The following is a 25,226-nucleotide window of genomic DNA, read 5'->3' on the forward strand; positions in this document are numbered from 1 at the left end:
AGGCTGGGGTGCGCGGCCCCGCCCTGCCCCGCCCCCTGCCCCCCCCCCCCCCCCCCCCCCGCCGCCTCAACCCAGAGCCCCCAAAGGTTCGTCCTCCCCGAACCTGCGTCCTCCCCGAACGCCCGCCCGAGACCGGAAGCGGAAGCGCGGGCGGCGCCGTGGATGGAGCGGGAGGTCTGCGCGGTGTGTCCAGTCTTCTCGGCGCGGACCGCATTCCCGTGGACCTTCGGCCGAAGGGGCGACGCGCGGTAAGCGGCGGGCGGTCCCGGCTCCGGTCGCGGTCCAGGGAGGGGCCTGGGCCGCGGGCAGCCCCGTCACGGCCCGGCGTCCCTCCGTCCCCCCGGAGCCCCGTTTCCCCCAGGCTGTTCGCTCAGGGCGCCCGAGGCTGCTGTTCCTCCCGGCTCCGGGCGCCGCCGGCCCCTCCTCAGAGTCGCCGTCACCGTCACCGTGTGATTTTGTCCGCAGGTGGCTTATCCGCGTCTGGAGGCGGTGTTTCGGTTGTTACTAATGGGGGCGCTCCTGGCATCTAGAGGGGGAGGCAGGGATGCTGCTCAGCGTCCTCCAGGGGCCAGGACGGCCCGACAGAGAATCATCCGGCCCCAAATGTCAGTGGTGCCGAGGTTGGGAAACCTGCTCCACGGCCTGAAAATCTCCCGAGCCTTGAATGAAGTGTGGGAATTGTTTACAAGTCATCGAGCCACTTACAGGGTCCCTAAATGACAAGCTTGTTTAAAGGGCCCAGAGTCACCAAAAAGTCTCTGTCCAGCCAAGTGAGTTGAGTGACTCAAGTGCACACAGCACAAAGCTGCTTCCTCCCATCTTGGGGAGCAGGTGACTGCATAGGAATCGGGAAAATTCAGTCACAGCCAACAGTTACAGTTAAATCAGTAAATACAAAAAAGAAAAGTGAATGGGGTGAACTTTCCATCCAACACCCTATAAAAGGCCTCAAAAGCTTGTTTGCGCTTTTTTTTCCCCCCCTCAGACACGAAAACATCCGTGGAGCTCAAGTTTGAGGTGAAACCAGGCTCAGGGTCCACCTGTCCTCGCTGATCCATGGATTTCTGTGTGACCAGGTGAGTACCCTGTGGACCTGGTACCAACAGGTTCCGGCAGCCTCCGCTGTGCAGAAGACCTGCCAGTGGGCTTTCCTGGGCTCAGGTTGTCACCACATGGACACTGAGAGTGAGGGTATCTTGAGAAAAATTATTGATGTTTGATGGATTATATTCAAGGGAAAGACGGTAAGCTGTGTGTGGTAAATATTTCAGTAAGTACAGTTATATGCAAATAAGAACACATAAAACAAGTGTAAATAACTGCAAATGTGTATTATAGTAGAAAATATAGATTTACTTGCATTGCATAATACTCAAAAGTCAGGATTTATATATAATGTAAATACAGAAATGTTTTGCGTGTGTATGTAGTATTAGAAGACATCCCATTAAATATTAGCAGGGATACTCAGCAACATTCCTTAGACCCATTCAACTTGACTTCTAAAGTCCTATAAATCCTCCACAAAAATTTGAAATATAGGAGCATTCAGGGAAAAAGATGATTGGAACTTCTTTGTATTAATAACAAATTTAACATTGAATTTGCCAGTAGCCAGATTTATTTTGAGCATTTTTTTCTTTATGCCATTTCAAATCATTGGGAGGAGTACTAAGCAACACTGTAGATTGCAGGGCAGGGCACTAGTCTCTAAAAAGACTGTCCTCACCACTTTGTCTTCTAAAGGGAATTAACTTTGTTTCTTGAAACTTTTCTGAAATAACGGTCTGGTGATTCACGTTGCAGAGAATCTTGTTAAGTAATTTTGTATTTAGTTGTTGGCCTCTACTAATTGTGTGTGTATGTGTGTGTGCCTTTTTCATTCTAGCTTTCCTGTGATGTTCTTGAGGGGAATGTGTGCTTGTCATGCAATAGATAGTCTTTGAGTTTATAATTTATGGTGACCCACCATCCTTGTTTACTCAGGACAGAGGGGTTTTCCAGGACACAGGACGTTTAGTGTTCAAACCAGGGCAGTCCTAGACAAACCGGGATGGTTCCTCATCTGATGAGCCAGGCCCTGGGCCACATACATGGGGACCTGGAGAACCAGAGAGACCTTGTCCCACCTCCGTGGAATTTATATTGTATTTGGGAATTTGGATTTTAGACAGTTAATGATGAGAGTGATGTGGGAGTTTGGCACAAGGGGACTCAACCTGAGGGGACAGGGAAGCCCTCTTGAGAAGGACTGATATTTAGCTTGAGAGCTAGAGATGGGACTGGATTTAGCTAGTTGGAGGGTTAGACTGGAGTGAGGGTGTGGGAGTGTGTTCAAGAGAGCGTTTCAGGCAGAGGGACCTGCATGAGGACACCCCTGAAGCAGAGAGCCTGGTGTGTCCATGAACTGAGAAGAGGGATGGCTGAGCTGAGTCAACACAGGGGGAGGGGTGTGAGCCACACCGGCGAGGGGGGACAGGCAGGACCAGATCAGGGGTGACTTGGGACTCTGTTCTAAGACCAGTGGGAAGACTCTGGAGAGATGCGAGTAGAAGGAGGATGTGATTAGCGTTTGGTCTAAGCACGTGGGTTCAGATGGACTTCATGGTTAAGAATGTAGACTTAAGAGGCAAGATGGGAGGTGCTGGGAATAAGATGAGGAATAAGGTGACTGTTCCCTAGGCCTGGGTGATGGCTGTGGAGCAGGAAAGAAGTAGAAAGAAAAGACCTTGGAGTGTAGAACCGAGAGAACGTAACGGTACTTTCTTGCCGCATGTGTCAGATGGCACAGGGCAGAGACTGTTCTCCTCGCTGCTGTCCGTGCAGACCTGCAGGCGCCCCCTGACTCAGGTCTGTGTGTTCACCCCTCTTTGTCACTCACAGGCCCCCCTCCACATCCTAAAGGAAGTCAGGCCTTACTTGTGAGGGGGTTGTCTCACATGGGAGACACCGAGGAGAGCCTCTCCAGACATCAGAGCAGCCCCTTCAGCCTCTCCCTCAGCCTCTTCCCTTCCCCTCTCTCGCTTTCCACACCCAGAAGGACCCCTGCTCAGTATTCCATGTCCCCAGGTTCTCCCTCCCCCAGGCTTGAGAAGGGTGGGGCAGCCACTGGGGTGGACATCATCTGCACCTTCCACTCTGACCCCCGCTGGTCCCAGGCTGGACGGAGAGCGACTCTACAGGGAGCTGAGCCATTAGACCCAGGGCGTCGCCCACCTGGGCTCCCCTCACCCTGGACGGGGACAGCCTCTACGTCAGTGGTGAGGGGCTGTGCTACAGCCACACTCTCTCTCCCAGTCAGAGTTCTGTGTTGCCTCCATTGCTCTAAAGTGAGCTATGATCCATCTCTCTATGCTTCTGGTCTGGGATCAGTCTTCTCATCACTGTGTGATCACTGGGTCCAGCCACCTTCCATCTCGTTGCCTCCACCCTGAACACCCCTCCCCTCTATCCCTCTGCTTTCCCCACAAAGCTCCCTACATCCCCCCTCTCCCTTAATCCTTTATGTTCACCCCAGCTCTTGCTCAGCTCCTCTCGCCTTCTCTCCACAGATTACACCTATGGAGCCGCAGCCCCGACTACCACCAGTGAGTATTCCTGGCCCTGATGTCCTGGGTCCCGTCCGCATTTGGGGTTGGGGAGCACTTGTTCTCCTTCATCCGCTGTCCTTGGTGAAGGAAGCACCTGGAAGGGCCCTAATTCATCCCTTCTCTCCCTCCCGGGTTCTGGTGGAGAGTCCCAGCCCAGGGTGAGAAAGCCTTAGACACAGACGTGTTCTCCACCACATTCTGACCCCACGTGGTTTTCACTTTAATTCTCCTGAAGCCCCGCCCTTGGTCCTCCTTTTCCAGGTATCCCATCCGTCTGTCCAGTTTTCTACCCGTCCATCTGTCTCTCCTCTGTGTTCAGTGTCTCTTGTTCACCTATCTCTCTCTCTTGGGCTCCTCTCATCCACAGGCTTGCTCATCCCTCTACTCACACAGTCACCCCTCCCCTCACTCTCATGTATGCTTCACCTGTGAATGGTGGTCCTGGCACATCCACTGCTGGAGCCCGGGTCAGCCTGGGGGCTCCTCCCACTCTGTGCCTCCCTGCTGACAGCCCTCTCCACAGCTCCTGAGCTGGCCACCACATCCCTGCATACTTGATCATCACCTGTGCCACCAGAAGCCACCACAGGTATCTGGGGGTGCCTTTTCCTTCCCAAGAGAAGCTCTCCGGCCCCACTCCTCTACCAGCCGGTTGTGATCCAGGAGCTGGGAAGCCAGGGTGTGAAATTCTGGTTTTAGGGCAATCATGCTGATCACAAAGATTATACCAACGATTCAGTCTAAGGTCAGCCTTCAGAGAGCCCCTAGTCTTATGAAATTAACACACCATTATAGTACAATGTGGGAGGTTTCGGGGAGAGGCACCTGGCATCATTTGGAGGGGAAGAGCTTGCTAGAGAAAGTTTCACCTGAATGGAGTCTTTAAGAATGACTAGGAGGGACCCTGGCAAATAGAGGATGAAGAGTTTTCCTGGCAGAGGGGATTCCATGAGCAAAGGCTCTAGCCAGAAACAACATGGCATATGGGGATAATTGAAACGAATTTGGGTTGCATGAAGCATGAAGTTTAACCCGCAGTAGATGGATAAAATGAGAGTGAAAGTTCATCAGGAGCCAGATTGAGTAGAGTCTTGAGTGCCAGGTCAAGAAGGTTGAACTAACACTGAAGGCCATAGGGAGCCACGGGTGGTACTAGAGCAGTGGTGGTCCTAGTGAGGTATTCATTTCAGAAAGATCCTTCTAGTAGTCCATGTAGAACATCCTTTAGACAGAGCATCCAGTGAGCATGCTGGGGTGTTGGTCCGTGTGAAGGAAGTTAAGACCTGAGCTGGGACAGGGATGGAGTGTATGTGAGGACCAGTGTGCAAGTGGAATTGGTGTTACTGGGAGGGAGGAGGAGCTGAGCAGATATGCTGGTTCTGACTTGGGTGACCACACAGGTGGGTGGTGGTGCCACTGGGAGAGAAGACGACGGATGATAATGAGTGCAGGACTCTGGTGTGGTCTCAGGCCAGCTCTCAGTGATGGCCGTTGCTCTCCCTCTCGTTTTGCAGCTCTGGGGCACAACCTGAAGACCCTCATAGTCACCTTCCCCATCTCCACCCTCTGGTATTCATCAGACAGGAGCAATGGCTCAGCCACGTTCCACTCCACTGAGAGGGTCCTGCAGAGCCTGGGGAGACCCTGGTCCCAGCAGCTCCTGGTGGGTTAAATCCCAACCAGCCCCTCCCCCAACCCCTGTCCCTCCTGCTCATCCTCCTCCTCCTTCCTCCCCAGCTGGATCCTTGTTCAAGAAGAGCAGCCTGGGCCTCTTCTCCTTGAGTTGCAGACTGTTCTCCCTCAGGTAAGACCCTCCCCTGAGCATTTGCCCCTAATGACCACTTTTGTGACCACCCCTCTCTGTCTCCCCCCTGTCCTCCCATTTCCTCCTTCCTGTTCTGGCCCCCACCCCAGAGGTTTCAGGACCTCTCTCTAGAGTCCCCACGTCCCTCTCTCCCCAGGCCTGAGAAGGATGGGGAAGCCACCGGTGTGGACGCTGTCTGCACCCACCACCCTGACCCCGTGGGCCTCCATGCCTCTGTGCTGGGAGCTGAGAGTCTCCACGTGTCTGCTCTTTCTCTCGGTGGCTCCAGGCTCTGCACCCTGTAATTTATGCATGCGGAGAGAACACCAGCTGCATTTCCGCAGCATCAGCTGGAACCTCAGCAACCCGGAGCCCACATCCTCGGAGTACGCCGCCCTGCTGAGGGACACCCAGGACCAGGTGGGGTCTCCCTGTCCCGTCTCTCCTTGCCCTGAAGGCACCCTCATTCCTCCGCCTGACTTACGTCTGTTACCTGGTTGTTTCAATCCTTCACTTTCCCTGCGTGTCTGGGTTCTCTCAGTTTCCAGAGGTGATGTCCTAGCTGCCTTCCCCATTTCTCACATGGGTAAACTGAAGCTCAGAAAGGGGAGTATTGTGCCTAAGATCACACAATGTGTTAGGGGCAGAGCCAGGATTTGAAGTCAGGTCTCCCTTGCCCCAAGATCTGTGATCTTTCACTGGCTCCAGTGGCCCCCTGCATCCCCAGGAGACCTCCATCTCACCCACTCTCCCTCGCGTTTGTTCTAGGTCACCAAGCTCTACAGATGCAGCCAGCTGTGAGACATATTCCACTCCTGCCTGGTCACTCACGTGGTGTAGGTTGAGGAGATTGGAAGCATTGGCTGAGTTGGTGGCTGATGGCTCTGAGCTCCCGTGACATATCCTTGATCTGGAAGTCACTGACATGGTGCCCAGTCTCCCCACATCCCTGTCAGCTAATCCTACCATCTCCTTCCATAGGTTTTCGGGAGTTGAGAAAAGCATTAACATTTGGGGCCACCAACCTCCAGCATCCTCCTCCTCCTCCTCTTCTGGAGACTTTCAACAAATATCAGCAGTCTAACTGTGCTCTCCAATAGTGGAGCCACTAACCACATGGGGCAATTTAAATTATTTATACACCTGTTGGGATACGATTCACATATTGTGTGTGTGTCGGGGGGTGTATTTTTTAGGTTTTTCTATATACAATATCTTCTCCTGTGCAAAACAAATAGTTTTACCTCTTCCCTTCCAATCTGGGTTTCTTTTATTCCTTTTTCTTGCCTAATTGCCCTCATCAGAACCTCTAGTACCTGTGATTAACATATCAGATGAGGGAAGACATCAATGTCTTGTCCCTGGTCTTAGGGGGAAATTTTCAGTCTTTCACCATTGAATATGGTGTTAACCGTGGGTTTTTCATCGATGCTATTTATAGGTTGAGAAAGTTTCTTTCTATTCCTAATTTGTTGAGTGTTTTGTTTTTTAGGCATGAAAGGTGTTGTATTCTGTGAAATTCTTTTCTATGTATATGGCCGAGATTACGTGGTATTGGCGGTTATTCTATTAATATGGTGTATTACATAATCAGTTTTCAGATATTAAGTCACCCCTCCAACTAGAGGTGAGAGATTCAGACGTTCTCAAGTCTGTCCTGGGCGTGCCACATCCCTGAGCCCTTGTGGCCTTCTAGAGGGCCACAAATACACTGGAGCTTTTCAAAGCCCCCTGTGGACATCTCATTCCCCCAATTTTTCTTCTAAGTTGTTGGCTCACCTCTTGCCTGCCTCTCCTGGTATCACTCCCTCAGGCAACTACAATAGAAAACAATTAGCCCTGATTGTTTTTAGCAAGTGCCTTGGGGACAGACTTTCCATCCTGGGCAAGCTCTGACTCAAGTAACGACAAGCCCTGAACATGGGGCGTTTTTGGGGAGCTGCCAGGCAGGTCAGCTAGTTGCAGTTGGGTGGGGAGGGGTCTTTTCAGAGCTCCACACCCACTATGGCTGCTGTGCTGCGGGTTGTCTCAGCCACCATGGTTCTGAGACTGACGGTTTTCACAGTCATGGAGGATGTTGTGAGAGCAGGATGGGAATAGTGCAAGTTATAGTGCCACAAAGTTTGCTCCCTGTATCAAGATTCCACCGTGTGTCTTCACTAAACCCTCCTCAGATTCTTACAAGCCTTTGATTAATTTCTAGACTTCTGAAAAGATGATTTTGACCATTTTTACCAGTGTTCTCATTGTTTTTATGCATTTGCAGAAGTCCTTACTCCAAAGTTTCAAAAATGTTCTCCCTGTAGTTATTTATTTATAAATTAATTACTTGAAATGAAATTACATGAGAAATTCAGTTCCTCACTCACACGCACTAGCCACATTTTAAGTGCTCGATAACAACATGAGGCTAATAATGAGTGTATTTGGTAGTGCAGACAAATGTTGACATTATTGCAGAAAGTTCTCTTGGACAGGACCCAGAAGCAGGGAATCTAGATTCAGGGTAGAATTCCAGACACCCTTGATTATCCTTTGTGCCCTTCCAGGTCTGTCCCCCACAGTAACCACACTGGAGTGGACTCCCTGTGTACCTTGCCGCCTTGGCACAGAGACTGGACAGAGTTGCCATCTATGAGGAATTCCTGTGGCTGACCCAGAATGGTACCCAGCTGCAGAACTTGACCCTGGACAGGAAGAGTGTCCTTGGGGATGGTAAGGCTCCCTGCTCATTGGGAAAGGAAGTGAGGCCTTTCTGGGGACTCTGGAGGCCTGGGGCTGAGAGAACATTGAACTTGCTCAGGCTGGCAGGAGGTGGCATAGTCCCCCAGTCTTTAGCCACCATTGAGAGAGAGAAAAGGACACCAGTGTAGTATGGGAGGCCCTCACCTTCTCCTAGACAGCTCTGTGACCTCAAACTAGTCACCTCCTCTTTCTGGACTTTTGTTTCCTCATCTCTGCACTGAGAGCCACTGGCCGGATGGTCAGTGAGGGCCTCCAGCTGTGTGTGAAGCAGACTTACAGGTTTGGGGGTGGATGTGGTTTCTGGTCCACAGGCTATAGTTTGGCAAGTCCCGCTCTAGATGAGCAGCAATGCGCTAGAACTTTCTGCAGTGGTGGAATGTTCTATCTGTGCTGTCCAGTGCATAGCTGCATGTGGCTGTTGAGTGCTTGAAGGATGGTATTGTGACTGGTCTTTATTGTTACTGATTTTTAATGTTACTGAGGTACTAGAATTTTTCTTTTATTTAACTAAAATTAATTTTAATTCAAAAAGAGACTTGTTGCTGCTCCATATCAGACAGCACTCCTCTAAGAGGTTGTCTGGGTAGAGGTACAAGTAGGGGGACCTGCACCCCTCCTCCCATGCCCATTGGGTGCTGCGTGTCCTACCCTCCTGGAGTTTATGTTGTAGCTGGCAATAACAAGAATAGAAAATTGAAAATTATCAATTATTTGATGTGAACAAACTCATACTTGCAGGTGGAAATCAGAGAAGACTTCCTGCAGGATATTACATTGTAGGTTAATCCTAGAAAATGAATATTAAGCAGATAGATAAAGGAGAAGGGGATGAATGTGTTTCTAGGCACGGAAGAACAATTTTGAGTGGGAATTTACAAATTTAGAGAGATCCCATAGGCTTGCCAACTGTGATGACCCATTCTCCCCCCGGCCGTCATAAGATAGTCCACCCCAAATTCAGTCCTCTGTGCCCAGAGGTATGAATTTGGTTTAATTTATTAAACTTTTGTTCTGTGATAATGGTCTTGGATTTTGTAGCAAAGTGTGCTCACTTTTTAGAGATGGAAAGTAAAATGGGGTGAAACATGATGATGTTTACTTGACTTTAATATTTCATTGAAAACATGGGATGAATCAAGGGTGGCAAGTGTTAATAATTTATACATTGATGAAATATTGTTTTAATTGGATGGAATATACATGGTTAAATTAGATGATGGATGTTTGTGAGACTCTCCCTTTATTTTTCTGTGTCTAAAAAGTTTTATTAAAAAGAGTGAAACACATTCACATGCATTCTCCATTTCATTCACTTCCAGAATATTCTGCCAACAGAGATGACACCTCGACTGAGAAGCCTAGTAAACCTGCAGGAAGCCCCAGCCCATGGTAGGGGGCGAGTATCTTGATGCTGTGCCTCATCGAAGAGAACCATGCGCACAGGGTTTTGGATGATGAGGAAAGTTGGCCAACCCTTGTCAAGGACGGTTGAGGCACAGTGGGGTCAGCAGGAGCCCTGGGGCGATGACAGGAGGTGGCTCACCCCAGCACTTGTCTCCCCAGACCTCCCCTTCTGGGCCCTCATCCTCATCTGCTTGGCGGGAATCCTGGTGCTCATCACAGGCCTGATCTGCTGTCTGCTGGTAAGCCATGACGTGTTGATTGTCTTCTTACTATTGGGTTGTAAGAGCTCTTTATATATTATAAGTACACGTCCTTTTCTAGGGATATGTTTTGCAGATGTTTTCTCCCAGTCTGTGTGTGGCTTGCCTTCTCCTTCACAACATGAGTCATTGGGGAAATGTAAGTGACAGTCATCATGAGATTCCACCATACTTGAGAATGGCTAAAATTAAAAAGACTGACTATAGCAAGTGTTGTTGAAGATGTCAGTTCACTGAAACTCTCATCGAGTGCTGGTGAAAAATAGCTTGGATGCGTCTTTAATAATTACGTACGTCTACCCAGCCATTCCTCCCCTAGGAATCCATCCAAGGGAAATAAACCCGTATGTCTATACACAGACTTGTACACACATGTTGATAACAACCAATTTATAGTAGACAAAAACGGAAAACAACCCAAATGTCCATCTACTGGTGAACGGATACACAAATTGTGGTATATCCCCACAATTGAATACTATTCAACCATAAAAAAGAATGAATTATTTTTTTTCATTATTTTATTGAAATTATAAAGGGTGTTAACATTGTGTAATTTCAGGTGTTCATTATTATTTGTGAATTTCTGTATAGACTGCATCGTGCTCACCACAAGTAGTCTGACTTTTATCCATCACCATGCATATGTGCCCCTTTAACTCTTTCACTCAACCCCCAGCCCCCATCCCCTCTGGTAACCACTAATCTGTTCTCTTTATCCCTGTGTATGTTTATCTTCTGCGTATGAGTGAAATCATGCATATTTGTCTTTGTCTGGCTTATTTCATTTAACATCATACCCTCAAGGTCCATCCAGGTTGTTGCAAACAGGATGATCTTGTCTTTTGTTTTTTCTGGCTGAGTAGTATTCCATTGTATATAATACATACCACATCTTCTTTACCCATTCATCTGTAGCAGGGCACTTGGGTTGCTTCCATGTCTTGGCTATTGTGAATAATGCCACAGTGAACACAGGGGTGCATAAATCTCTTTGAATTGTTGATTTCAATTTCTCTGGATAAATACCCAGTAGTTGGATAGCTGAAAGGTATGGTATTTCTATTTTTAATTATTTGAGAAATCGCCATACTATTTTCCCTGGTGGCTGCACCAGTTTGCATTCCCACCAGCAGTGTGTGAGGGTGCCCTTTTCTCCTTATCCTCTCCAACATTTGTTATTTTTTGTCTTGGGAATTATAGCCATTCTGACAGGTGTAAGGTGATCTGTCATTGTAGTTTTGATTTGAATATCCCTAATAATTAGTGATGTTATACATCTTTTCATGTGTCTGTTGGCCTTCTGTATATCTTCTTTGGAAAAATGTCTGTTCATATCCTCTGCCCATTTTTAGATTGGATTATCTGTTTTTTTTGTTGTTGGGTTGTTTGAGTTGTTTATATATTTTGGAGAATAACCCCTTGTCAGCTATATGATTTGCAAATATTTTCTCCCAGTTGGTGGGTTGTCTTTTCATTTTTTTTTGTTTTTGTGAGGAAGATCAGCCCTGAGCTAACATCCGTGCTAATCCTCCTCTTTTTTTCTGAGGAAGACCGGCTCTGAACTAACATCTATTGCCAATTCTCCTCCTTTTTCTTTTCCCCAAAGTCCCAGTTGATGGTCGTATGTCATAGTTGCAGATCCTTCTAGTTGCTGTATGTGGGACGCGACCTCAGCATGGCCGGACAAGAGGTGCGTCTATGTGCGTCTGGGAACCGAACCTGGGCCGCCAGTAGCAGAGAGCGCGCACTTAACCACTAAGCCACGGGGCCGGCCCTATCTTTTCGTTTTATTCATCGTTTCCTTTGCCTTGCAGAATCCTTTTAGTCTCATGTAGTCCCATTTGTATATTTTTTCTTTTCTTTCCCTTGCCTGAGTAGACACGGTATTGGAAAAGATGCTGCTAAGACCAATGTCAAATCCTGTACTGCGTATATTTTCTTCTAGGAGTTTTATGTTTCAAGTGTTAGATTCAAGTCTTTTATCCAATTCGTTTTAATTTTGGTGTATGGTGGAAGATAATGATCTACTTTCATTCTTTTGCATGTGGCTGTCCAGTTTTCCCAACAGCATTTATTGAAGAGACTTTCCTGTCTCCATTGTATGATCTTGGCTCCTTTGGCAGAGATTAACTGACCACAGATGTGTGGTTTTCTTTCTGGGCTTTCAGTTCTGTTCCATTGATCTATGAGTCTGCTTGTGTGCCAGTACCATGCCATTTTGATTACTATAGCTATGTAATATATTTTCAAGTTAGGATTGTGATGCCTCCAGCTTTGTTCTTTCTTCTCAGGATTGCTTTGGCTATTCGAGGTCTTTTGTTATTCCACACATATTTTAGGATTCTGTGTTCTATTACTATGAAGAATGTCATTGGGATTTTGATTGGGATTGCATTGAATCTGTAGATTACTTTAGGTAATATGGACATTTTAACTGTGTTTATTCTTCCAATCCATGTGCATGGAATATCTTCCCATTACTTCAGGTCATCATTGATTTCTTTTAATAATGTCTTATAGTTTTCATTGTATAGGTCTTTTACCTCTTTGGTTAAATTTATCCCTAGACACTTTTTTCTTTTTGTTGCAGTTGTAAATGGGACTGTATTCTTGAGTTCTCTATCTGTTAGTTCATTATTAGAGTATAGACTTGCAACTGATTGGGGTGAGTTGATTTTGTACGCTGCAACTTTGCTGTAGTTGTTGATTATTTCTAATAGTTTTCTGATGGATTCTTTAGGGTTTTCTATATTTACAATCATGTCATCTGCAAACAGCAAGAGTTTCATTTCTTCCTTTCCAATTTGGATTCCTTTTATTTCTTTTTCCAGCCTTATTGCTCTGGCCAAAACCTCCAGTACTATGTTGAATGCGAGTGGCGAGAGTGGGCACCTTTGTCTTCTTCCTGTTCTCAGAGGAATGGCTTTAAATTTTTCACCATTAAGTATGATGTTGGCTGTGGGTTTGTAATATATGGCCTTTACTGTGTTGAGGTACGTTCCTTCTATACCCATTTTATTGAGAGTTTTTATCATAAATGGATGTTGGATCTTGTCAAATCCTTTCTCTGCATCTGTGGAGAGGATCATGTGATTTTTATTCCTCATTTTCTTAATGTGGTGTGTCACATTGATTGATTTGTGGATGTTGAACCATCCCGGTATCCCTGGTATAATTTCCACTTGATCATGGTATATGATCCTTTTAATATATTGCTGTGTTCGATTTGCTGATATTTAGTTGAGGATTTTTGCATCTGTGTTCATCAGTGATTTTGGCCTGTAATATTCCTTCTTTGTGCTGTCCTTGCCTGCTTTTGCTGTCAGGGTGATGTTGGCCTCATAGAATGAATTAGGAAGTGTTCCATCTTCTTCAACTGTTTGGAATAGTTTGAGAAGCATAGGTATTAAATCTTGTTTGAATATTTGGTAGAATTCTCCAGAGAAGCCATCTGGTCCTGGACTTTTGTTTTTTGGGAGGTTTTTGATGACCATTTTGATCTCTTTACTTGTGATTGGTCTGTTCATTTTCTCTATTTCTTCTTGATTCAGTTTTGGGAGGTTGTATGAATCAAAGAATTTATCTATTTCTTTTAGGTTATTGAAATTGGTGGCATGTAAGTTGTTCAGTGTATTCTCTGATTGTCCTTTGGATTTCTGTGGTATCTGTTGTAATTTCTCCTCTTTCATTTCTAATTTTATGTCTTTGAGCCTTCTCTCTTTTTTTCTTAGTGAGTCTGGCTAAGGGTCTGTCAATTTTGTTTCAATCTTCTCAAAGAACCAGCTCTTTGTTTCATTGATCCTTTCTACTGTTTTTTTTAGTCTCTATTTCATTTATTTCTGCTCTAATTTTTATTATTTCCCTCATTCTGCTGACTTTGGTCTTCACTTGTTCTTCATTTTCTGGTTCTGTTAGGTGTAGTTTAAGGTTACTTATTTGGTATTTTTCTTGTTTGTTGAGGTGCGCTTGTATTGCTATGAATTTCCTTCTTAGAACTGCTTTTGCTGCATCCCATAAGAGTTGTTTTGTTGTCTTTTCATTTTCATTTGTCTTCAGGTATTTTTTGATTTCTCCTTTGATTTGTTCATTGATCCAATGGTTCTTCAGTCGTGTGTTCTTTAGTCTCCACATATTTGTGACTTCCCCATCTTTTTTCTTGTAGTTGATTTCTAGTGTCATAGCATTGTGGTCAGAAAAGAAGCTTGATATGATTTCCATCTTAAATTTATTCAGGCTTGCCTTGTTTCACAACATATGGTCTATCTTTGAGAATGTTCCATGTGCACTGAAGAAGAATGTGTATTCTGCTGTTTTGGGAGGGTATGCTTTATATATATCGATTAAGTTCATCTGATCATATGTTTCACTTAATTCCACTATTTACTTGTTGTCTTTCTCTGCATGATTTATCCATGGATGTAAGTGGGTTGTTCAGGTCCCCTGCTATTATTGTGTTGCTGTTAATTTCTCCCTTTAGGTCTATTAATAGTTGCTATATATTCTTTTGTGCTGCTGTGTTAGGTGCATATATCTTTATAAGTGTTATGTCCTCTTGGTGGAAAGTCCCCTTTATCATTATATGTCGCCCCTCTTTGTATCTCATAGACTTTTTTATCTTGAAGTCAGCTTTGTCTGATATAAGTATGGCAACACATACTTTCTTTTATTTGCCATTTGCTTGGAGTATTGTCTCTCATCCCTTCATTCTGAGCCTGTTTGTTTTTAGAGCTGAGATGTGTTTCCTGGAGGCAGCATATTGTTGGGTCTTGTTTTCTAATCCACCCCACAACTCTGTGTCTGTTGATTGGAGAATTCAATCGATTTACATTTAGAGTGATTATTGATACATGAGGACTTAATCCCACCTAATCTATATTTCCATTGTTTCTCTTCCTTTGTGTTTCTGACTGCCATTTCATTTTGGGGGTTGTCTGTGGAGGTTTTCTCTTTTTTTATGATGTATGGCTCTGCTCTGATTTTTTGTTTGATGGTTACTGTGAGGTTTGTATGAAGATCTCATAGATGAGATAGTCCATCTTCTGATAGCCTCTTGTCTCCATTAGTCTAAGCAGGTTCCATCCCTTTCCTCTTCTCCTTCTGAGTTATTGTTGTCACAAGTTATTCATTTTTGTGTTGTGCGTTTGTGACTAAGCTGAAGTGTTTATAGTTACTTTTGATGCTTCCCTTCCCTTCTTCTTTTAAGTTATAATTAAGTATTTGCTACCCTATTGTGAAACAGAGCTGTAGCTTTCTGATTTTGTCTGTCTATTTATCTCTTTGCTCAAAGCTTTGTAGACATTTGCCTTCTTTTTGTTTCAGGTATGAGGGCGTTCTTGATCATTGCTTGTAGAGGAGATCTAGTGGCGATGAACTCCCTCAGACTTTGTTTATCTGGGAAAACTTTTATTTCTCCATTGTATCATAAGGATCGTTTCACTGGATAGAGTATTCTAGGATGAAAGTTTCTGTCTTTCACTATTTTTAATATATCATTCCATTCTTTCCTTGCCTGTAAAGTTTCTGCCAAGAAATATACTGAAAGCCTGATAGGGGTTCCTTTGTAGGTTATTTTCTTCTGTCTCGCTTCCCTTAATATTTTTTCTTTGTCATTGGCTTTTGCCAATTTTACTATTATATGCCTTGGAGAAGGTCTTTTAGCATTGATGTAATTAGGCATTCTGTTGGCTTCATGTATTTATAACTCCGGTTCTTGCCCAGGTTTGGGAAGTTCTCAGCTATTATTTCTTTGAACAAGCTCTCTGCTCCTTTCTCCCTCTTTTCTCCCTCCAGAATACGTATAATTCTTATGTTGCTTTTATAATTGAGTCATATATTTCTCCAAGAATTCCTTCATTTTTAAAAAATCTGACTTCTCTCTCCTTGTCCACTGGAAGCATTTCTATATTTCTATCCTCTAAATCACTAATTCTTTCATCCATAATATCAGATCTATTTTTTAAGGATTCTAGATTCTTTTTTATCTCACTAATTATGTTCTTCATATCCAGAATTTCTGCTTGTTTTTTTTTAATAGTTTTAGTCTCTTTGATGAAGTATTCCTTTTCCTCATTAATTTTATTTCTGAGTTCATCGAACTGTCTGAACATTCCTGTAACTTGGTGAGTTTCTTTATGACAGTTATTTTGAATTCTCTGTCATTTAGATTGTAAATTTCTGTGACTTCAAGGTTGGTTTCTGGAGATTTGTCATTTCCTTCTGCTCTGAATTGTTACTGTAGTTTCTTATGGTGTTTGATGAAGTAATCTTTTGCCTGAGTATTTGTGGTAGTATCAGGTCGCAGATTCCACCTGCTACTGCTGTGGGGGAAGCATGAGCTGTGTTTCTGATCCCCCCCATATGCTGGAAGTTGTGTGGGTACAGTGGGTGTTCCAGCCAGCTGGGAAAGCATTCACACTGGGCTCAGAGCTCCCGCCACACGGAGGCAAGTACCCAGTTGTGAGAGCGCAGCACTGCTATGGGTGTGTGTGCATCTGGGAAAGCATCTGCATGTGCGCGTGTATCTGCTGCTGCCTTTTCTTATGCTCATGGCAGCCTCTGTGCTTGGTGGGTGGGGCTTCTTCACGGGTCTGAGCATTGGCCGATCATTGGGACTCCAGTGGCACGGTGGGCTTTCCAGCCATCCAGGAAAGCATTCATGTGCGGGTCCAGGGCTGCCGCCAACCCCTCCCAGAGTTGCACCAAGGTGCATTCCTACTTTTGGGGATGCAGCAGTACTATTGGATCTCACGCCAACCTGGAAAGTGCTCGGGCTTGTGTACAGTGCTGCCAGGGAAGGGTTGGGGATAGGAATGAATTCATAGTACATGCAATGACAAGCATGAATCTCAGAAAAATTATGCTGAGTGAATGAAGCCGGTAAAAAATGAGTACATAGTATATGATCCCATTTATAAAAATTCTTGGAAAATACAGGAAAATCTATAGGGACATATACGGGATCACTGGTTGCCTGGGAATGAGAATGTGTTTGCAAACGGCAGGGAAGGAGGAATTAAAATGAGCATGAGGAAATTTGGGGAGGATGGGCGTTCCTTTTCTTGATTGTGGTGATGATTCAATAAGTTATAATCAAAATGTATCAAATTGTTCACTTTAAATATATGCAGTTTACTGTATGTCGTTAATACCTCAATTAAGCTAGAACATGTAGGGGAAAGAGAGGGAGAGAGAGCCGAAAGAGGGAAAAGGGAAGGAAAAGAAGGACGGAGGGTGAAACTTAAGTGGACAAAAGGAAGAGAGAGACACAGGAGGCTTCGGGTCTCTGTGGCTTTGGCATCTCCTTCCCCTGGAGTCTCCCATACTGGGCAGCTGACTGGACCATTCTGATGCGCCCTCATCACCTCACAAGTCACTTGTCTGCCGGCAGAAGAAGGAGGGCAACTATGAGGTCCAGTGATGACGCCTGGGCTATTACCTGCCTCTTGGCGACCTACGGAAGCTGCGATGACTAGATCTGACTAGATCTGAGGTCCCATTTCCCAGATGGGGTCCGGAGCAGCTTGACTGGAACAGAACGAAACCACATTGGACGGACACAGGCTCCGAGCCTTTCTAGACTTGGGCCCTGACTGGCTCACAGGGGACTAAGCTGAAAGGTTTCAACTTCCTTAAGTCCTGAAAGTGACCGTAACTTCTGTCCTGTGGTGTCACACCAGTTTATCCCTCAGGGACACCAGAATTGGTGAAACCAGCACAGACATTGCCATCATGTAAAATCGAACCCCCCACTTCAGTGCAAGTTTTCCCTATTAGGAAACTTTGGAACATCCCTCCCTCCCCTTGACTCTGTGCAGCCATCACACCCCTCTCGGTTCCTCCATATTCCTCCCCCACTGAAGCACTGGCAGTCTCACGTTCCCCTTTTCTGCTTCATTCTCTGAAGCTCAGATTCACCAGGACTTCCAGATCAATCTCCCTCGATGGCTCCTCTCCCCACTCATGGGTCCTCCATGACGGGAAACAGGCCAAGATGAGAGGAATGGGTGAGACATGACTCTGCAGTCACCTTGGGCCTTGGGAGCTGAAATGACTAGGTGTCTGGAGACCCTGAATCCCAGAGTAACACCAAGGCTCTGGGAAGAGAGTATCTGCTCTGGATGTAAAAGTGAATAAAACTCGGGGGGGGCGGGGAGGAAATCTGAGGGAAAAGAAAGAGTCTTTTTTCATCTTTCTCTGTACAGAGTCCAACTAGCCTCACAGCATTGGCCCCGACAACAAGCAGCCCAGAGCATCCAGGCATGAGGCAGGCTGCGCTGTTCTGCCGTGGGTCTGTGGGAACAGATTACATTATCTGTGCACACTGTGCAGACGACCACAGCTGAACATACCCAAGGGCTGAGAATTAAATTCACAGTCATGCCACTCTCTCAGACTTTTTGTGTGTGAGCTTCACATTCTCAGTCTTAAGCAGTGATTCTCTGAGAATGCACACTCTGAAGATTATCATGATTAATAATATTAATATATTATTATTATACATTGCATACATTATACGTTATACACTGTACATTATAGTTATAAATTAATGTATAATAATAATTATACATTAAATATATTATTATGATATATTACATTATTATAATAATATCATTCTAATGATTAATAATAGTTACCGTTATTGACTATTTAATTTCTGCTAAGCAACATGACTGGCAAGCTCTGCGTGTATTATCTCAGTTACAGTCACCATTTTTAGGGTTTTATTCCCATTTTAAGCTAAAGATATGGAGGCTCAGAAATATTAAATAACTTGACAAAGAAGGAAAAAAATTACTCCAAAGCTAAATTAAACACCTATTCAAACTATGTGTCAAAGAAAGAAAGACGTTATCTGACCTACAAACAGACTCAAAGTTGACCTCCCACAGGCCTGCAGTGAAAGAACCGGTAAAGAATGTGCATCAGGAAGAAGAAATGTGAACCCAGGGAAACAAAACAGGAGTCACGAGGAAAGGAAAAAACAGTCTGTCTAATTTAGTATTAGTTTTAAAACAAGACATTAAAAACACATTCGAACCAAAATTCCAGATGATTACCCATGGAAGAATAGAGGAGAGAAGATTTACCTAAAAAATAACTCATTTTTAGGGAAGATATAAATACTAAGATACTCTATTATTGTTTAACACATTGCTCTCAGAAACTGATAAATCTGTGGGGTAAAAGTAAGTAATGATAAAGAGGATTTGAAGAGTGCAACATGCTCGATCAGGCAAATAGACAAATCCCAACACACTGGCTAATTGTGAGACTTGTGATGCTGAAAACAGTCGTTCTCCTGACAGCATGATACCGCAATGGGACATCAATTTTCATGAATCAAATTTCCAATGCATATAAATCTAAAAACAGGGAAAATCCAGTATTTCATTATATGGAACTGTGATTCAACATGCAACAAATACCAGAAAAATAGAGACCCAGAAGTAGGTGTCTTTTTTGAGAAGACAGATATAACAGCTCTTTAGTGAAATACTATGTTGGAATCTGTTGCAATATTACGCAAAAAGGACAATCCATTTGGACTAGGTATGCTTTCTCTGTGACTGTGAGGGCAAAACTCTAAAGAATCCCCTGACTGTGATAACTCTCTGTTGATCTTAAAATACAAGTACATGACACTCAGGAAAGGAAAATGAGAGAACAAAGTGAGAAGGAAAGATCTCCTTTCTCTCTTCACTTAAACCCAATCTCTCACCTCCGAAGGATCACTGTCTGTATCTTCTCTGTCATGCAAAGGAATCAAAGAAAAGAAAACTATTGGTATATATTAAAGTTTCAAGAGCTTAAAGCAAGAAGACATCAGGACCCCTGCAGAGGCATTAATGTAGTGTGAGCTGCATGTCATCTGCGCCGTCTTCTCTTTTCTTCATCGTGTTTGTCGGGACGTCCTTCTTGGCCCCTCACTCTCCCTGCCTCGCTAGCGAGTCTGTCTGCATCAGTGCTACCGCCAGTGTGTCTCTTGCCATCTTCACTTTCCCTTCCTGTGTCCTGATATCCTCCTCAGTCACCAGAAGTTGTTTGCAAAGGAGCTGTGGGATGTACAGACCAGCTCCTGGGATCATCTCTGCCGAATCTGAAGACTAGGCAGGGGTGGGCATGGGACTGGAGTTCAGACCACCTGTGAGCACACCTGGCAGGGATGCACCTGTGCAACTAGGTGCAAGTTTCGGCAGGGCTTTGGCAAGGTCCAAAGGACTTAACAGTTCTCCTGTACTCTGCAGGCCTGGAGACCTTGCAGTCTCTTCTGCCAGCAGAGTTGTTGGGGCTGCTCCAAGGTTTCCTCCCATTGATGGCATCTGATCTCATTGGCAGGATAGGATGTGATTCTAGTAACTGGCCTCTTGAATATGTAACTGGACATCCTCAAAGGGATGGAGATGCTCAAACCAGGCTTTGGTTTGGATTGGTTTCCACAATCATGTCACTTTCTCTGTGATGATTTGACCATCATACTTCTTTTCCTCTTACCCTATAAAAATAAATTGTGAAAGTGGATCAGAGTTATAGTCTGGCAGGGAAACCTGCCTTCCCAGGACAATTATGTCAGATGCCTTGTGCTTCTACACTCCCTCTCTCCCTGTGGGGATTAATCTGACCTGTGTCCTGGGACATCATCAAAGAGATTTGGGTCCAGAACAGAAAGCTTGAGGTCAAAACTCAGGACTACGGCAGGTCATTTCTTCTCCCCTATGTTGTCAGACACTTATGAGTATGACTTTATTCTCTTCTTGTCCTTGTCACTCTCAACAACAAAATCCCTGGTGCCCCCTGTCAGGACACACGGTCCCCAGTCTTTTTCTAAATCCCAAATCATACCAGTCTTCTGTACTATATGACTATTCATTTGATTAACCCATTGACCAGTTGGTGTTCATAGCTCCATTAGAGCTTAAATCAGTAGTGAAATTATCATCCACCCCACTCCTAGTGACGCTTATTTGACAACTGTGAACATTAAATCTCAGTACAGAGAACGTATGTCTGAAAAAACTCAACTTACAAATGGAGATTGTGCTGTAAGTGGGAAGTACACACTGGATTTATGAAACCCAGGAAAAAAATGTAAACTCTCTCATTATTAGTTTTGTATAGACTGCACCCACATTGATGATATCTTGGTTATAGTGGGTTAAAATATACCATTAAAATTAGTTTCATCTGTTCGCTTTCCTTTTTTAAAATGTGGCTACTAAAAAAAATATTTAAATTCTATAATAGAGTGTGCTTAATGTTGCTATTGGACAGTGCCGATGAAGCCATCAGTGAAAATAAAGTCCAGAGAAAGTGGTTCGGGAAATTTTTTCCCTAGAAATGGAGTCTACACTGGCCCACACTGCAAGATGCAGCAAAAACTGTCATACACACACACACACACACACACACACACACACACACACACACACACACACACAGACACACTGATAGAATGAAACAAACCTCTTCCTAGAGTCCCACCACTTCTCACATGGCATGAGGTTGCACTCCTACTTAGTCCTTAGTGGACTAATCTCAAGAAAGAAGGCAGAAGTCAAGGTAATTTACCAGTTAGGAAGATCTAAAACCAGAGACTAAAGCTCAAGATATGTGGTGAATTTCCTGTCATGGCTTCTGTTATTAATTCAATATGTTAGGGAGACTTTTCCAAGGAGGGTTGTTTTAAAACTCACTTTTTCTTTACTATGTAAAAATAGACAGGCTATGTAAAGAATAATTACTCTAGCCAATCAGTGAAAAGGAGATGATAGAACACAAATACCCTTATTATAAGTCACTACTGGATTAGAGAGACAGGGAACAGCTGACATTGGGTTAATTTCCCCTAAATTAGGCTGATTCTGATTTCATGACCGTCATATTGATTGTATTATGCTAGAACCTACGAAACTTCCCAGCCCTCCCTACTATTTAACCACCGAGGCCCACCAACCAGACCAGTCCTTGCTGACACATCCCCTGCCTCCATCCCTGCTGACAACACCTGGAGGATTTTCCCCAAATCCCACTCTGTCCCTGCGCTCTTCTACCTACCCCAGGGTCAGGGAAACATTTTCTCCAAGGCTCAGGCTCTGCGTGTGCCCAGCTCTGGGGATGGCACTTCTCCCTCGAGTGAAGACAAGGATCAGAGTGCAGACCCTGTGAGCTGCAGCAATTGGACAAAGACTGGACTTTGCTGACAGAAAAGAACCTTTAGTGGGCATGGTTACCAGGGTCCAAGAAGCCCCAGTGATTCCTCCAGGGAATGTGATGCAGGACAGAGCAGGAATGTCTGCGTGTGGTTCGGCTTGGGAATGCCTGTAGGGTGACATAGGTGACATTGGTAATGCATTTGCCAATGTTGTTCACTCATTTATTCATCGTATGTCATGGAGTGCTTTCTACATACATCCAGGCAACAGTCTCACCCTCTGGGGCTCACAGGCAGTGTCAGAAGAATTTCTAAATTTTATTTCTAATATATAGGTACAGCACTGGGAATACACTAGGTGTTCCAAGCATTTTTCAAACATTAACTCCTTTAATACTCTCCATAAACCTACAAAGTAGGTATGCTGATCATTATTGCCAACTGAGAAATGAAGAAACTGAGGCACCAATAAGGCAAATAACTCTGTCAATACAAATATCTAGTAAGGGATTGAGCTGGAATTTGGACGTGAGGAGTTAGCTCCATAGTCTGTGCTCCTAAGCATGACATTTACTCTCTAAAGACTTCACATCATGAAAAAATGTGATCAGTTATCCATTTTCTTGGTGCATTGAGTAGCCACACTATTTTATCTGTGTCTGAAGAGTAGAATACCTGCGTAGAAACTACTGCACATACACACTCAAATTACATCTACCAATGTCCCCAGTCCCTGAACATTAATACAGAGAACATTTCAGAATGTTTCTTGCCCAAGTTGGGAGGACTCTGAGGAAATCTCAGTGTTACTGTAAGAAGCTGAGGACAGGCTGGGAGTGGGTCTCAGGGGAAAGGTGTCCTCAGGAGTCACCATTGAATGACAACATTGATGGGAGTGTCTCAGCAGTGACTGAATTCAGGATCTGGTGGTGTTTTAACCTGGTGCTTATGTTCTGGGTGTGGGTTTATGGTGATGCAGCACAGGGAGAGGGGATGGTTCACTGTGTTCTTGGGGAAACCAGACCCATGAAAGAGAGGGAATGTTGGTTTCCTTAAACAATGGACTCGTGGTGGGAAAAATTCGGCCTGGAAGAGACAGTCGTGTTCCTGGTATAACCAGAAGGAGTTGCCTCTGCTTCAGCCAAAGCAGACAGCCCTTCCTCATGTACTCATTTTATCTCAATGGGAGGAAGGAGGAGGAAAAAAATTCAATGGGGTGTGGCTGCCTCTCAAATTTTAACAAGTTTATAACAATTCACTTTGGGCAACTGGGAAAGAATCTGCTCTCCATCCCTCTCTACTCTGCTCTGTGCACTGGTAGGTTGTCCTGTATGGATTGTATTATCAGCCCACTCTTGTGCTCTTTCTTCCAAATGAGTTTGAAAATGGTAGCCGTGGAAGGAGAGAAGAGGGCTAGAGAAGAGAGAGATGAAGAAACTCCCCCTTCCCTGCAGAGACTGCACATTTGGGCAGTGGTTCAATTCTTCTGTCACAGGCTAAGCCCCTTTCCAGGTTCCTGTAACTGCTCCATCCCCTTGGATCAAAGGGTATCTCCTTTAATCCAAGGAATGATAAGCGATCCCTCATATTGCTACTCCCAGGGTGTCCCACCATCCTCTGTTGGTTTCTCTTAGCCCTGCTGTGATGTTGTGATTTATAATAAAAAATATGTATTTGGTCTTCATCCTGTTTCTGGCACAAAGATCCTAAGACCCTTGGAATTTCCTGAGCAATAGGAGCCATGGGAGCATCTTTTGTTGTATTTGGTCTCTCCTCCTCAGTTCCTGAGCCATAAAGGTGAAATGGGTGACCTGTTATTCATAACAAGCCCCATTCCAGCATAAGTGGGTTTATGCTAATGAGGTGACTTTTGGAGAGCACCTAAGGGGGGCTGGTTGCCAGTGGAGCCAGCCAAGAGATTAGAGATTTGGAATTTTCAGTCCCACCCCCTGATATCCAGGGAGGGGAGAGGGGATGGAGATTGAGTTCAATCACCAATGGCAAATAATTTAATCAATCCAATCAATCAATGCTTATGCAAGGAAGCCTCTAGAAAAATACAAAAAGGTGGGTTCGGAGAGCTTCCAGGTTGGTGAAGACATGGAAATTTGGGAAGTGGCACACCTGGAGAGGGCATGGAAGCTCCAAGCCCCGTCTCCATACCTTGCCCTATGCATCTCTTCCATCTGGCTATTCCTGAGTTACATCCTTTCATAATAAACCAGTAATCTAGTAAGTAAAATGTTTCTCTGAGTTCCATGAGCCACCCTAGCAAATTAATGGGACTTGAGGAGGGGGTCATGGGAACCTCCAATCTATAGCCGGTCAGTCAGAAGCACAAGTGACAATCTAGGCTTTCGACTGGCTTCTGAAGTAGGAGGGGAGGCAGTCTTGTGGGACTGAGCCATTAACCTATGGGATCTGACGCTATCTCTGGGTAGATAGTGTCACAATTGAGATGCATTGTAGAACACACAGATGGTGTCAGAGAATTGCTTGAATGTGTGGGGAAACCCCCCCACCTCATGCTGTGGCATTGGATTCAGAACCTATTCTACCTGCGCACACTTATATAAATTGTATCTTCTTTAAACCCTCTTCATTTAATCCGTTTGGCTGGGCAGGCGCTTCTCGACAAGTTGCCAGCTAACGTACACCCTGGCACTATAAGGGCTCTACTCATTCTAACCAGAAGCCAAATCTTTCTTATTCACTGTCACAGAAGAGGAAGCCACATTTCAAGAAAAGAAGGAAACGTCACCCTTTGCCAATATATGAGTTTGAAGCACAAAACACAAAAGCCACTTCCTCCTTTGCCTATCGTTTGAACACAATTGTTTCTCAGCAAACTTCCCACGCCTTGAAGCAGTGATATTTGGTTAGGAGGATTGGCTGGAAATAAGGTGAAGGTGTTCTGCCCTGCAAAGAACAGGACACAAGTATCAAGTAGAGCCCAGTATTTCTGCCCCATCAGAACGGCAGCCTAGACTTGATGCCAACGTGGTCCTGGTTAGTGGCTCATACAAACGTTCTTTCTCACCCGGCTCACTGGAAATCAACTGAATCTTGCCCTTAGAATATACTGTCACTTTTGTTTCAAAGAAACCTCTCATGCCAAGTGTGCTTGGTACCTGAGATGCTTTAAAACATGGCCCCACAGGGTGATGGTTGCACAACATTTTGTGTGTTCTAAAAGCCACTGGATATTAATTTAAAATGGCTAAAATGGTGAATTTTATGTTATGTGACTTTTATTAAAAAATAACAAATAA

At 44.7% G+C, this 25,226-nt stretch overlaps 2 long non-coding RNA genes across 3 annotated transcripts; both read left to right on the forward strand.

Annotated features, from left to right (window-relative positions):
• The first annotated feature begins 149 nt into the window (after positions 1–149).
• LOC131402907 (uncharacterized) lies at positions 150–2,747 on the forward strand. Its single transcript, XR_009219061.1, has 3 exons — positions 150–248; positions 986–1,076; positions 2,683–2,747. It is a non-coding gene; the product is annotated as an uncharacterized LOC131402907 (long non-coding RNA).
• Positions 2,748–5,745: 2,998 nt separating this feature from the next.
• LOC131402910 (uncharacterized) lies at positions 5,746–9,763 on the forward strand. Of its 2 annotated transcripts, none has more exons than XR_009219062.1 (4): positions 5,746–5,814; positions 7,959–8,109; positions 9,459–9,500; positions 9,703–9,763. It is a non-coding gene; the product is annotated as an uncharacterized LOC131402910 (long non-coding RNA). The 2 variants fall into 2 exon arrangements; XR_009219063.1 differs by having other exon boundaries at positions 9,475–9,500.
• Positions 9,764–25,226: the final 15,463 nt, after the last annotated feature.

The sequence above is a fragment of the Diceros bicornis genome, unplaced genomic scaffold, assembly GCF_020826845.1.
Source record: "Diceros bicornis minor isolate mBicDic1 unplaced genomic scaffold, mDicBic1.mat.cur scaffold_339_ctg1, whole genome shotgun sequence".
Taxonomy (NCBI): domain Eukaryota; kingdom Metazoa; phylum Chordata; class Mammalia; order Perissodactyla; family Rhinocerotidae; genus Diceros; species Diceros bicornis.